This window comes from Stenella coeruleoalba (genome assembly GCF_951394435.1).
Source record: "Stenella coeruleoalba genome assembly, chromosome: 18".
In the NCBI taxonomy this organism is placed as follows: Eukaryota; Metazoa; Chordata; class Mammalia; order Artiodactyla; family Delphinidae; genus Stenella; species Stenella coeruleoalba.
The window spans coordinates 15,351,262-15,364,241 of NC_137164.1; positions in this window are offsets into that span (position 1 = coordinate 15,351,262).

Genomic DNA, 12,980 nt, shown 5'->3' on the forward strand with positions numbered 1-12,980 from the left:
GTCGCTGAGCCTGCGTCTGGAGCCTGTGCTCCGCAAGGGGAGAGGCCACAACAGTGAGAGGCCCGCGTACCACAAAAAAAAAAAAAAAAAAAAAAAAACCAGACAAAGATACTACAAAAAGAAAATTACACACCAATATCACTGATGAACACAGATGCAAAAATCCTCAACAAAATACTAGCAAACAGAATCCAACAACACATTAAAAGGATCATACACCATGATCAAGTGGGATTTATCCCAGGGATGCAAGGATTCTTCAATATACGCAAATCAATCAATGTGATACACCATATTAACAAATTGAAGAATAAAAACCATATGATCATCTCAGTAGATGCAGAAAAAGCTTCCAACAAAATTCAACACCCATTTATGATAAAAACTCTCCAGAGATTTGGCACAGAGGGAACCTATCTCAACATAATAAAGGCCATATATGACAAGCCCACAGCAAACATCATTCTCAATGGTGAAAAACTGAAAGCACTTCCACTAATATCAGGAACAAGACAAGGATGTCCACTCTCACCACTATTATTCAACATAGTTTTGGAAGTCCTAGCCATGGCAATCAGAGAAGAAAGATAAATAAAAGGAATACAAATTGGAAAAGAAGAAGTAAAACTGTCACTGTTTGCAGATGACGTGATACTATACATAGATAATCCTAAAGATGCCACCAGGAAACTACAAGAGCTAATCAATGAATTTGGTAAAGTATCAGGATACAAAATCAATGCACAGAAATCTCTTGCAATCCTGTACACTAACAACGAAAGATCAGAAAGAGAAATTAAGGAAACAATCCCATTCACCATTGCAACAAAAAGAATAAAATACCTAGGAATAAACCTACCTAATGAGGTAAAATACCTGTACTCAGAAAACTATAAGACACTGATGAAAGAAATCAAAGATGACACAAACAGATGGAGAGATATACCATGTTCTTGGATGGCAAGAATCAATACTGTCAAAATGACTATACTATCCAAAGCAATCTACAGATTCAATGCAATCCCTATCAAATTACCAATGGCATTTTTTTTTAGAGAACTAGAACAAAAAAAATCTTAATATTTGTATGGAGACACTAAAGACCCCGAATAGCCAAAGCAATCTTGAGGGGAAAAAACGGAGCTGGAGGAATCAAACTCCCTGACTTCAGACTATGCTACAAAGCTACAGTAAACAAGACAATATGGTACTGGCAGAAAAACAGAAATACAGATCAATGGAACAGGATAGAAAGCCCAGAGACAAACCCACACACATAGATGGTCAACTAATCTATGACAAAGGAGGCAAGAATATACAATGGAGAAAAGACAGCCTTTTCAATAAGTGGTGCTGGAAAAACTGGACGGCTACATGTAAAAGAATGAAATTAGAACACTTCCTAACACCATACACAAAAATAAACTCAAAATGGATTAAAGACCTAAATATAAGACTGGACACTATATAACACTTAGAGAAAAACATAGGAAGAACACTCTTTGACATAAATCACAGCAAGGTCTTTTTTGATCCACCTCCTCGAGTAATGGAAATAAAAACAAAAATAAACAAATGGGACCTAATGAAACTTAAAAGCTTTTGCACAGCAAAGGAAACTATAAACAAGACGAAAAGATAACCCTCAGAATGGGAGAAAATATTTGCAAACAAAGCAACTGACGAAGGATTAATCGCCAAAATATACAAGCAGCTCATGCAGCTCAATATCGAAAAAGCAAACACCCCAATCCAAAAATGGGCAGAAGATCTAAACAGACATTTCTCCAAAGAAGACATACAGATTGCCAACAAACACATGAAAGGATGCTCAACATCACTAATCATTAGAGAAATGCAAATCAAAACTACAATGAGGTATCACCTCACACTGGTTAGAATGGGCATCATCAGAAAATCTACAAACAACAAATGCTGGAGAGGGTGTGGAGAAAAAGGAACCCTCTTGCACTGTTGGTGGGAATGTAAACTGATAGAGCCACTATGGAGAACAGTATGGAGGTTCCTTAAAAAACTAAAAATAGAATTACCATATGACCCAGCAATCCCCCTACTGGGCATATATGTAGAGAAACCATAATTCAAAAAGACACATACATCCCAATGTTCACTGCAGCATTATTTATAATAGCCAGGTCATGGAAGCAACCTAAATGCCCATCGACAGACAAATGGATAAAGAAGATGTGGTACATGCTTACAATGGAATATTACTCAGCCATAAAAAGGAACGAAATTGGGTCATTTGTAGAGACGTGCGTGGACCTAGAGACTGTCATACAGAGTGAAGTAAGTCACAAAGAGAAAAGCAAATATCGTATATTAACGCATATATGTGGAACCTAGAAAAATGGTACAGATGAACCAGTTTGCAAGGCAGAAAGAGAGACACAGATGTAGAGAACAAACACATGGACACCAAGGGGGGGAAAGTGGCGGAGGGGGAGCGGGTGGTGGTGAGATGAATTGAGAGATTGAGATTGACATATATGCACTAATATGTATAAAATAGATAACTAATAAGAACATGCTGTATAAAAAAAATAACATTCAAAAAATAAAAAGAGAGGCAGATCTAACACTGGTTAATAGTGAGAGCTCTGGAGAAAATGGCCAGAGTACGATCTTGACGCCACATTTTCTCAGTGTGACTCTGGGCAAGTTCTTAAACGTCCTTGGGTCTCAGGGTCCTTGTCTGGAGACATGTAGCTCACAAAGTTGGTGTAAAGATAAAATTATTTAATACAGGTAAGTGCCTTCACCAGTGCCTCACACGTAGCAAGTTCCCAACAAATATTATCTGCGTTAGATTACACACAGTGGTTCCTGCAGCAAATGCCAAGCAGACTAGCCTCTTTGCACTTCACCCTTAAATGGCCACATCACACCCATTTAGCTCTAATATTTAGATATACGAACAGTGGTCCCGACTTCTGGTAAAAACATTGGCCAATTATTTCTTTAAAATCCTGGAACTCTAAGCATAAATAGTATAAGGGCTTGCAGCTACTTCTTTGTAGAAATGTAATTCCACATGTTGATTTCAAGGCCTAGTTCATTCCAACTTGGCCTAGTCCCTCCTTCCTGGTCTCTGTTCTCATCTCCTGCCACTGGCCCATCGCTGCCAGAGACACTGCCTCAGGAGGGCTTCTAGCCCACCCCAAACTCAATCAACATTCCCTCATCCTGCTGCTGCTAGTTTTTACCAGCTTCGCTTTTTTAATACTCTCAGACTTTCTGATTTGCCAAAGCCCGTATAACTTCTACTTACAGTCAACAAGCAGCTGTTTTTATAGTCACCACACCCTCTCGAATGCTAGAAAACAACCCAATTCCATGAAAGTAAATTTTTACTTTAAAATTGTTTTTAAATGGGATAAAAATCTTCCTCTTTCACTTAAGTTGTGTCTTATGGGATGGGTCATAAAACTTAAACTTAGTGATAGAACTTTGGATGGGTCATCCTAGCACAATAAATATATCCTGTAGTCTATCCACTAATCACTCACTGATGTTATAGGCTGGATAGGAACACTCCAAAATGAAAAATGGTGTTAGGGATCTGGGACATCTTTTTTCTTCTTCAAAAGCTTCCTTTAGTCTTAAACCAGATTTTAAATATATGGAAATTAAGTTAAAATTACTAAGGACTTTCCGCTTTTGATTCATATAATTTTCAAACAATCATTATTCATGAATATCACCTTATGAATCGTCAGAATCAATTGGTTTTTAAAAAGTTAGTTCAAGCAAACATCTTGGTCACAACGTTATTTTTTACAGCTGTGAGCAAGGAACCCATAGCAAGTTCCTGCTACCTCTCATATTTTAGAAGAAATCTTTCCTGTAATAACTCAGACTTGAAATTTAAATTTTTTTGTCATGCAAAAACCAAAGTTCAATATAATGAATGAGGGATCACATTACTGATTGGGAGCACAGCACAAATGCATCAGGAGAATTGTGTTTTAATAACATGTGGCTCAAAACAGCCAAAGTCCAACCTCCATAAAATATTGCTCTGCCTTGATTTTCTTGAACAAAGAAGTTTCAGTTGGAAAACCTTCACTGTAGGAATTGTGCTAGGTTAGGAACATCTGGACTCAGCAATGGGCAGACAGAAGCAGATGGTGACTTCGTGGGAGGAGAGCTGTAGCTCTTCCACTGCTGAGAGCTACTCATCCCACATTTTTTCCCCCTTATTTTCCTAATAACAATAAACAATTAGGAAAACAAGAAAATTGTTTAGATGTATCCATGTAATTAGCTTCCAACGACATGTTATAGTTCTAGAACTCACCAAAGAAAGTGTATATTTATATCACAGGATGCCATAGTAATAAAACGCTGAATGTCAATCAACGTATCAATAGAGACAAATCATTTTTATATCAGAAACGTTTCATTGGATTTTGAATACAGACTAGTGCTTAATTTGCTGTCTCTCACCACCCTCACCCCTGCCCCTTAAATAAAAGAGAAATAGCTACAACATGGTTTCATGTATGTATATATATGAACCCTGGAGTTGGACTGCTGGCTTAGCAGTTCACTGACTGCTTGTACTCTTGGGCAAACAAGTTATTTATCTTCTTTGTACCTCACTTTCTTCCTCTGTGAAATGGGATAATGCCTTATAGAGTTGATGCATTAATTGAATTCATACATGTGAGCACTTAAAATAATGCCAGCATACAGTAGGCACCCAAAAACATTAGAGATTTTTATTTTATTCTAATCTTGCACCCGATCTACCTTCAGGCCGATCGTTTCTAGATTATAAAATTACTATTCTTTTCAGCACCCCAAAATGATAGGAAATCATGTATTGCCTTTGGGGCCCATGGAAAGGACATGGTATTGGGTTCAGGGGACTGTTCCTGGCCAGGTGACGGCTGGGTACCCTTGAGCAAGGCTTTACTCTCTGAGCCTCCCATGGCCATGCAAATTCAACGAGACGTCATACATCTACGCATCGAGGCTGCTACGTGGAACGCACACAATAAGTGCTTCTTGATTATTGGAAAAAATGCGTATCTGTAAGATCCTCTGGGAAATTACTTGTAACAAGCCCTTCTTTTCAAAGTGTTTCCACAAGTGGTAGCACTCCACAAAGCTCTTAAGAGAAATTAGGTAAAGAAACAATGCCCGTAAGTTCTGAAAGCTTGGCTAAACCAATTTTGAAGACTAAATTCTAATTTTAGGCCAGTTTGACCCCTAAATGTCTCTCTCTGGTTTCTGCTTCCTGTGAGCCTGGGGTGCCTGCCGTCAGGAGTCTCATGCATTATGTAAATGAGTGAAGTAAGATGAATTGGGAGTGTTAGCAACGGTGGAAAACTGGCTTGTATCGGCATCATGAACAAAAGATTCTAATTCAAACATTTTGTCCAAAGGGTTAGCTGGGACGAAGTGAGAGAGTGGCATGGACATATATACACTACCAAATGTAAAATATTTAGCTAGTGGGAAACAGCTGCATAGCACAGGGAGATCAGCTCTGTGCTTTGTGACCACCTAGAGGGGTGGGATAGGGAGGGTGGGAGGGAGACACAAGAGGGAGGGGATATGGGGATTTATGTATATGTATAGCTGATTCACTTTGTGATACAGCAGAAACTAACACAGCATTGTAAAGCAATTATACTCCAATAAAGGAAAAAAAAAAAGAAATAAAAAAATAAACACCTAAAAAAACCCCCAAAAACATTTTGTCCAAAACTCACCTGTTGGCTAAAGGCAACCCTTAGGCAAGCAGACAGCTCTTGTTTTTGCTTTTTTAATTGGTATACCTAACAATATGAAGTTTGCATTAACTGATACTTAGTCTTATTTGCAGTTTTATACAGTTCTTTGCTAAACTTCTCGTACTAAATTCCTCGATGTTTACTCAGGATTGGCCTTTCTCCTCTTCCATTGTCTAACAAGGATGCTACCACCATGCAGGTCTTGCAGCTGTCAGCCGCAAGACATTATTAAGGGATGTGGCTAGCTGCTCCTGGGAGCTCATTAAAGTTGTATCCAGCAGGGTAGCTGGACTCATCCAACAGGCATTTGTAGACAGCCTACTCTGAGCATAACCACACATCACACAGGCATCTAAGCGGGTTTTCCTATTTCCTGATTTTACTCAAAGGATTTAGATTTAGGAAGTCATGTCATCAGTTTTCTTTCTTATTCCTTTAGAGGAACCGGCACCTTCCGTTTACCAGGAGCAAAACTTCTTGTTATTTATAAGTAAAATCACAGCAAATCTGCTTCTAATCTGCCATTTCTGAGCTTGCTTGAAAGTTGTTCTGAAGTCCGCTTAGATCACCTCAGTCAGCATATACGAAGCACCGGATACTCTGTTCAACCACACGCTGAGGGTTACAGGGCTTTTTGCCCTTCTGGAGTCTGCGGTCTAAAATGACCACCTGTGACTCTAGTAGCTACAAAATGGATAAACAGAATTGTAATTGCCCTATAAAAACATAAAATACAAAGGCGATTTTAGAACGGTAAAGCTTATAAATTGGTTTTCACAGCAGAGTTGCTGGGATGCAATGTAAAATAGTGATTAAAAAGTTTCGGTGAGCAAGGGCAGAGGCCTTGAAATTAGAGTGATTTTTACCGGAGTCAGTTTCAGTTTAGTGGAGGTAAAAGCCAGACTGCAATGAACTGAAGAGTGAATGGGGTGTGGGGGGAGGAGAAGAAGAGAAAAGAGCTGATGAAAGAGAAGGAAATGGAGAAATAACTCCTCCACAGAGCCTGACGCAATCAGCGAAGGGATGTGGTCCTTAGCACAGGTAGAAGGGACAGGGAAAAAGTAGACTAAGAAGGGTTTGAAAACAGATAGTTTTATAGATTGGAGGCCAGGAAGTAGGGCTGCGAGGCTGCACAACTCCAGAAGACATGGTTCAGAAGACTGTGGGAGCGTTGTGCCCTGGAGTTGTGAAACCGGGTGTTCCCATCTCCCTCCATTCATGCCATTTTTGCTGTGAATTAAAAAGCAAGAACACCTACTTTCAATAGAGAGAGCACAGGGATATCATGATGGGTTTTGACTGGTTGGGACAAGAAAATAAAGAAATAAATATGTAAAATCTATCAAAAGAGCTGATGTCAGAAATGGAAATGGAAGTTGAATCTAGGGACAAGTCAAATGGTGGCCAAGGGACACTGAAAGCTCGGATGATAGCTGGACCACACACTGGGCCCTTCACTCACATCAACTCACTCAATATCATCAACAGTCCAGCAAGAAGAGATTCTCCTTCCTTTATGGATGAGAAAACTGAAGTCCACAGCAGTGATGTACCACACAAGCTGGGGGATGGCAGAGCCAAGATTCCAGAGACAATGAACCTTCCCCTACAAGTGCTGCTTGAGACACGGAAGAATAGTATATACGATCCCTGCTCCCAGCTCTCACACACTATTGGGAACAAAAGCATATGATAAATGGGACTTCCCTGGTGGTCCAGTGGTTAAGACTTTGTCTTCCAATGCAGGGGGTGCTGGTTCGATCCCTGGTCAGGGAGCTAAGATCCCACATGCCTTATCGGCAAAAAACCAAAACATAAAACAGAAGCAATATTGTAACAAATTCAATAAAGACTTTAAAAAAAAGTCCACGTCAAAGAAAAAAAATCTTTAAAAAAAGCATATGAATAACTACAAAGCAATGAGATTAATGCAAAACTGGTTTATGAGTGAAGTACTGTGAGAGTACAGGCTTGTAAATTCTCTCAGGTGGCTATATATTTATGGTTGGCAGGGAGGGAAAGTGGGAATAAAGTCTCATGACTTTATTTATTTTATTTAAAAATATGTATCCAACATTTAACATTTAGAATCAGCAATTTCTTAAGTTTATATGTAGTTGGTTATTATGAGCTTTATTTGCAGATTTTAAAAGTAGAGAGACACACATTTAAAGTTAAGCGCGTTAAGATACTAAAACCTTTATATTTTGTGTAAGGAATGAGGGAAATAAAAATATGTGTAATAAATAATGTTGGCATAAAGAAACACTGGAAGGACAAGCATATGAGAAGATGCCTAAGGGACTTCTCTGGTGGTGCAGTGGTTAAGAATCCGCCTGCCAATGCAGGGGATGCAGGTTCGATCCCCGGTCCGGGAAGATCCCACATGCCGCGGAGCTACTAAGCCCGTGTGCCGCAGCTGCTGAGCCTGAGCTCTAGAGCCCGTGAGCCACAACTACTGAGCCCGTGAGCCACAATTACTGAAGCCCACGTGCCTAGAGCCCGTGCTCCGCAACAAAGAGAAGCCACGGCAGTGAGAAGCACGCACACCCCAACGCAGAGTAGCCCCCGCTCGCCACAACTAGAGAAAGTCAGCACAGAGCAACAAAGACCCAATGCAGCCAAAAAATAAATTAAATTAATGTTTTTTAAAAAAATTTAAAAAAGAAGAAAACGCTAGGAAAAGGAAAAAAATCCAACTAACCACGATTCTGAGCAATTGAGCAGCATGGGGTTGTGACACTGACTACAGAGAAGGAAACACACTTCTTGTCTCTGCTGTGAAGAAAAGTTTGCGTTAATGCTGTTTATTGTTACTGTCTATTAGACTCTAACAGACTCTCACCTAGGGACAAGCTGTAGAAGACTTAACTGTGGTTACAGAACGGAATGTAAATGTTCTCAGCCATGGAAATCTGAGTACAGCTTGATGAAAAGTCTGGAGGTGGAAGCAGAGGTGGGGAGTCCAGGAGACGTAGGAGCTCAAATACCCTCCTCTCACAAAATGGAAAGCCAAGAGATGCTGTCTGTGTTTGGGAGAACTAAAAACAAAAGTTGAAGGAAATTAAACCTGCAAAAGTGAGTAAGATAAAAATAGTGATGTAACTACTGTGTGTGCGGGGGTGATATTAAGTAAAATGAATATCTGTCATTGCAAGAGTCAATAAGTAATGTCATAAAACAGTAGATGCATCGTATTTACACAGTTGGAGGGCATCAGCAGCAGAGTTAAAGCTGGGAAGCTAACAGTGGTTGCCTTGCAAAGTGGGACTGAGGCCGGGGAATAAAGAGCAAGGAACCATTGCTTTTTGTAAATCCTCCTGTACTATTCGCCTTTTTTTTTTAAACTCTGACAAAACCAAACCAAACCTAACAATCATACAAGGTTATGGTGAAGGTCAGGGATAATCGATTACTAATACCCAGAAATGTAATCGGTGAGCCATCTTGTACTGTTATTAGTAGGATTCGTTCCTGGTGTTAGTACCGGACCTCCAACCTCCCGCACCCTAGATTTTTTCCTTCCTTGGGGATCCTGAATGGCTCCCACCCCCAGCTGCCCTGTCTACTGTTTCAGCAGCACTCCAGCTGCGAGAATGGTCCTTCACTACTCACCTCTACTCCGGATGCCACCTTCGCTGCCGGGGTTGGATGTCCCATCCTGTGGTTATAGCTGTTGTCAGTTTCTCCCTCAACTGCTGGCAAAACACATCAAGCTGCATCTTGCTGTTAAACATCAACTGACATAAACTGAGTTTATCGGTTCAAATGCATGCACTTAAAAGCTTAATTTTAGCACACAACCATATAAATGCTCAATTAAAAATATAGCTCATAATATACAACCTCCTGTAGCAGTTTTTGCCGTTTCTGAGCTTTACACCATAGGAAGGCTTTAACAATAATCTCTATTTACAAATAGAGCAATATATGCTCATTATAGAACATTTGAAAGGACATAATTGCTTCGTTCCTCTTCATCAGCTTGGGATACAAGCAGAAATCCCACGTTGTTAAAATTAGATGACTCTGAGCCTCCACACTGCTTCTACAGAGAAGGTCATTCTTTGAGTCCTTTGGCCTGAAGTACCTCCCAACCCCCCAGGAATGCCTACGCCTCCTCTTCCTGAGGTGTCACTCCAGCCAGAATTCTGGAAGTCATCCTAAGCTCCTCTTTCCTCTTCATCCTTCAGATCTACTCGAAACTAGGTCCATGGATAAATTAAGTACTTCACCCGGGTCACATAGCTTTTGGTGGGGGGGCCTTCGGAGACAAAATGTAGTGTTTAGGAGGTTTGCGCTAAAGCATGCTGCCCTTCTGCTTCTGGGTGGCACAGGTGGTAGCTCCATGGAGGATCTGCATAGAATCAAGTCTCCCCCAGTGCCCATTCCCTCCCCAAGAACCATCTCTTGGCATCACTGCTGTCATGCAGCTACTAAGTGTCAAAAGCAGGATTCACTTCTTCAGTGAATTTTATGTCAAACAGTTATCTTTTATTTTGTTTTTTCAAAAATTTATTAATGAAATTTTCCAGTATTCAGAAAAGTTGGAAGAATAGTACAGGAACACTTATATATCCACCACCAGACTTCAACAACTGTTAACACTTGCCAAACTTGTTTCACTCATCTATTGATCTATCTGTTGAATATATCATTTCCAAGAGTTCCTTCCGATTTTCTGACTCTTCCTTTTTGTAGCATCATGTTCTTGTTTAACAGATGTAGTATCATTTCACATCTCTCTAATGATAAGTAACTCATTTTGTAGGATTTTTATTTGGCTCTTCTTATATTCCCTGAATTATGTTTCTTCTGGGGTCGGTTCTTCTCTGTTTACCTCTCTTTGTCATACTGTACGTTTTTCTCAAATGTTTGGTGACTCCAGTTGTCAGGCTCTTCTTAAGAATGAGATAGAGAAAGGCTGACTCGGACTCTTAGCACGTATGTGGAACTTGCTGATAGGCAGGCTTCAATTTAGGGTGAATAGTCAGAGATCCGACCGTTGTGCTGAGGCCTCTCAAATGCCGGAATGTAGATGACTTTGTGCTGTGGTACCAACAGCTGCAGCTGCCCAAGTTTTCTCAGAAAGATCCTTCACTCTCTTTATAAAAGTCCCCTCTGGTCATCGGTTGGTTGGTTTTGGTTTTCTCTGTGATTGAACATCTAGTTGCTGGGGGTTCCTGGCACCAGAGTTGAGGAACAGGGATGGAGGATGACCATTTTGTATAGAGATCTTCACTATCTTCCATCTTCTAGTCATTCGGATAACTTTTCCGAGTCCCCAGCCTCAGCAAGTTTCTAGCACAGAGGGAGGCTCCCCTGTCTTCTGCAAGACCCTCCAAGCACATCCTGGGCTATAGCTTCTCCCACTCAGTGTTCTTCCATGTGCTTAGTCTTCCAGAAATCCATTGAAATTGCTTAGTCTCTTGTTCTCTCTTACTCAAGTCCCCACCTTGAACCTTCAGTAGCAAGGATAGGGATGATTATGCCCATTTTACACTTGAAAAACAGAGGCTCATGTGATTAAGTGACTTGCCTAAGATCACACAGCTAGAACGGGAAGGCCCAGGATTAAACTTATATGCTTTTGACTATGCCAAATACTTCTTATTTTCCAAACCATGACTCAGCTGGTATGACCTGGAGAAACAAGCCCTTACATAATACGACGCACTTACAATATGCTGTCCTCTGTGTATAAAAATGACTCAGAAACTGCCCAGAATAAACTGTGCAATACCATTTTACAAGTTACATATCTAGAATCAAGTGAGAACTCATCAAAGTTGTAAAACAGCAGTTTTATATTTTGTGGGTCAGGTTGGAGTGGAACAGAGCTTGAGGAGAGAACACTGGTAGGAAGGGCTAGTCATCATTTGCGCAATTGTGGCAAGGGCGTGGCACAGCGAGGGCGTGGCACACCGAGGGCTCTCGGCTCTATGAAATAAATCCGCTTTAGAAGTCACGTCTGGAGAGCAACTGACCCAACGAGGTGGGGCAGACTCCGGGCAGGGGGGTGAATAGAAGACTTGCTAGGAAGACGGGGTACCCAACCCACATGGAAGCCACTCTCTCATATACATGCAGTATTTGTTAACTACTGTGTACAGACACTGCGAAAGGCTCTAGAGATACCTTCATCTTCAGCCAGGGAGGGTATTATCCCCAAAAGATAAGGATTTCTTCATTTTTGGATACTTCTAGAAATTAAAAACCCCACAGTATCTCGCAGGAACACATCTCATTCTCAATGGTTTAAGATTTAAAGTGTTACACAGAATTGTTCTGGTTCAACCACAAATATAGTTTGAGGGCTTTTGAATAGCCGGTCATTTAGTCAACAAATCTTTATCGAGCGCCTACGTAATGGCAGCCACTGGGGCTAGGACCTAGGGACATGCTCGTGAGGAATAGAGATTATTTCTAAGGAAGTTAACCACTTAACCACCAAAGACAATGCCGAAGCACCCACTTTCCTTTTTCTCAGAGACAGAGGCCAAATTCGCTTAACTTTGAAATGCAGACATTGACCCACAGAAAACTGGGCTAGGCAGATGGTGAACATATTATATGCTGGTATTAATTCACTGTGATATTAAGTTAAATGCGTGATATACTGGGGAAGAACATAATTTAACAGAAGATCTTTCTGTCCATACTGTTTTTCTCTAATTTTCACCTTCCCCATAGCTGTTTTTGTCTCAGTCTGATAAAAACAATTTTTTGGAAATTCATTGTGAGGTCTGGACCAAGCACGCATACCTTCTGTCAAAGGTTGGCACACAAGCCTGTGAACTTGGAACAAGAACACAGCTTTCTAGTAGGACAAATAAAGAAAAGGGAGATTAAAACATCTGATTTCCTCTTCTTTCCATCAGTTGTCAGAAACCTTTGAATAATCAATTCCTCCAGTTCCTGAAAGGTAGATAGCTATTATTAAAGCATTTCCAAAAGGAAATACATGTTAGTTTTCAATAATAATGGAACAAATGAAGTGGTAGTGCAACAAATATAAAAGAAAAATTTTAAAGTACAGTATTTGCATTATTTTATTTGTGATTTTTTTCCCCATCTAATTCCACTCTCTCCAATGGTCCCTGAAACCTCGCCAGCAGGCTGACATCCTGATAAATTCTAGAAGGAAGAAAGAAAACACAGTCTAAAAGGCAGGGTGGGTGTGGCAGCTAAGAGAGGTCATGGTGAACAAAAAGA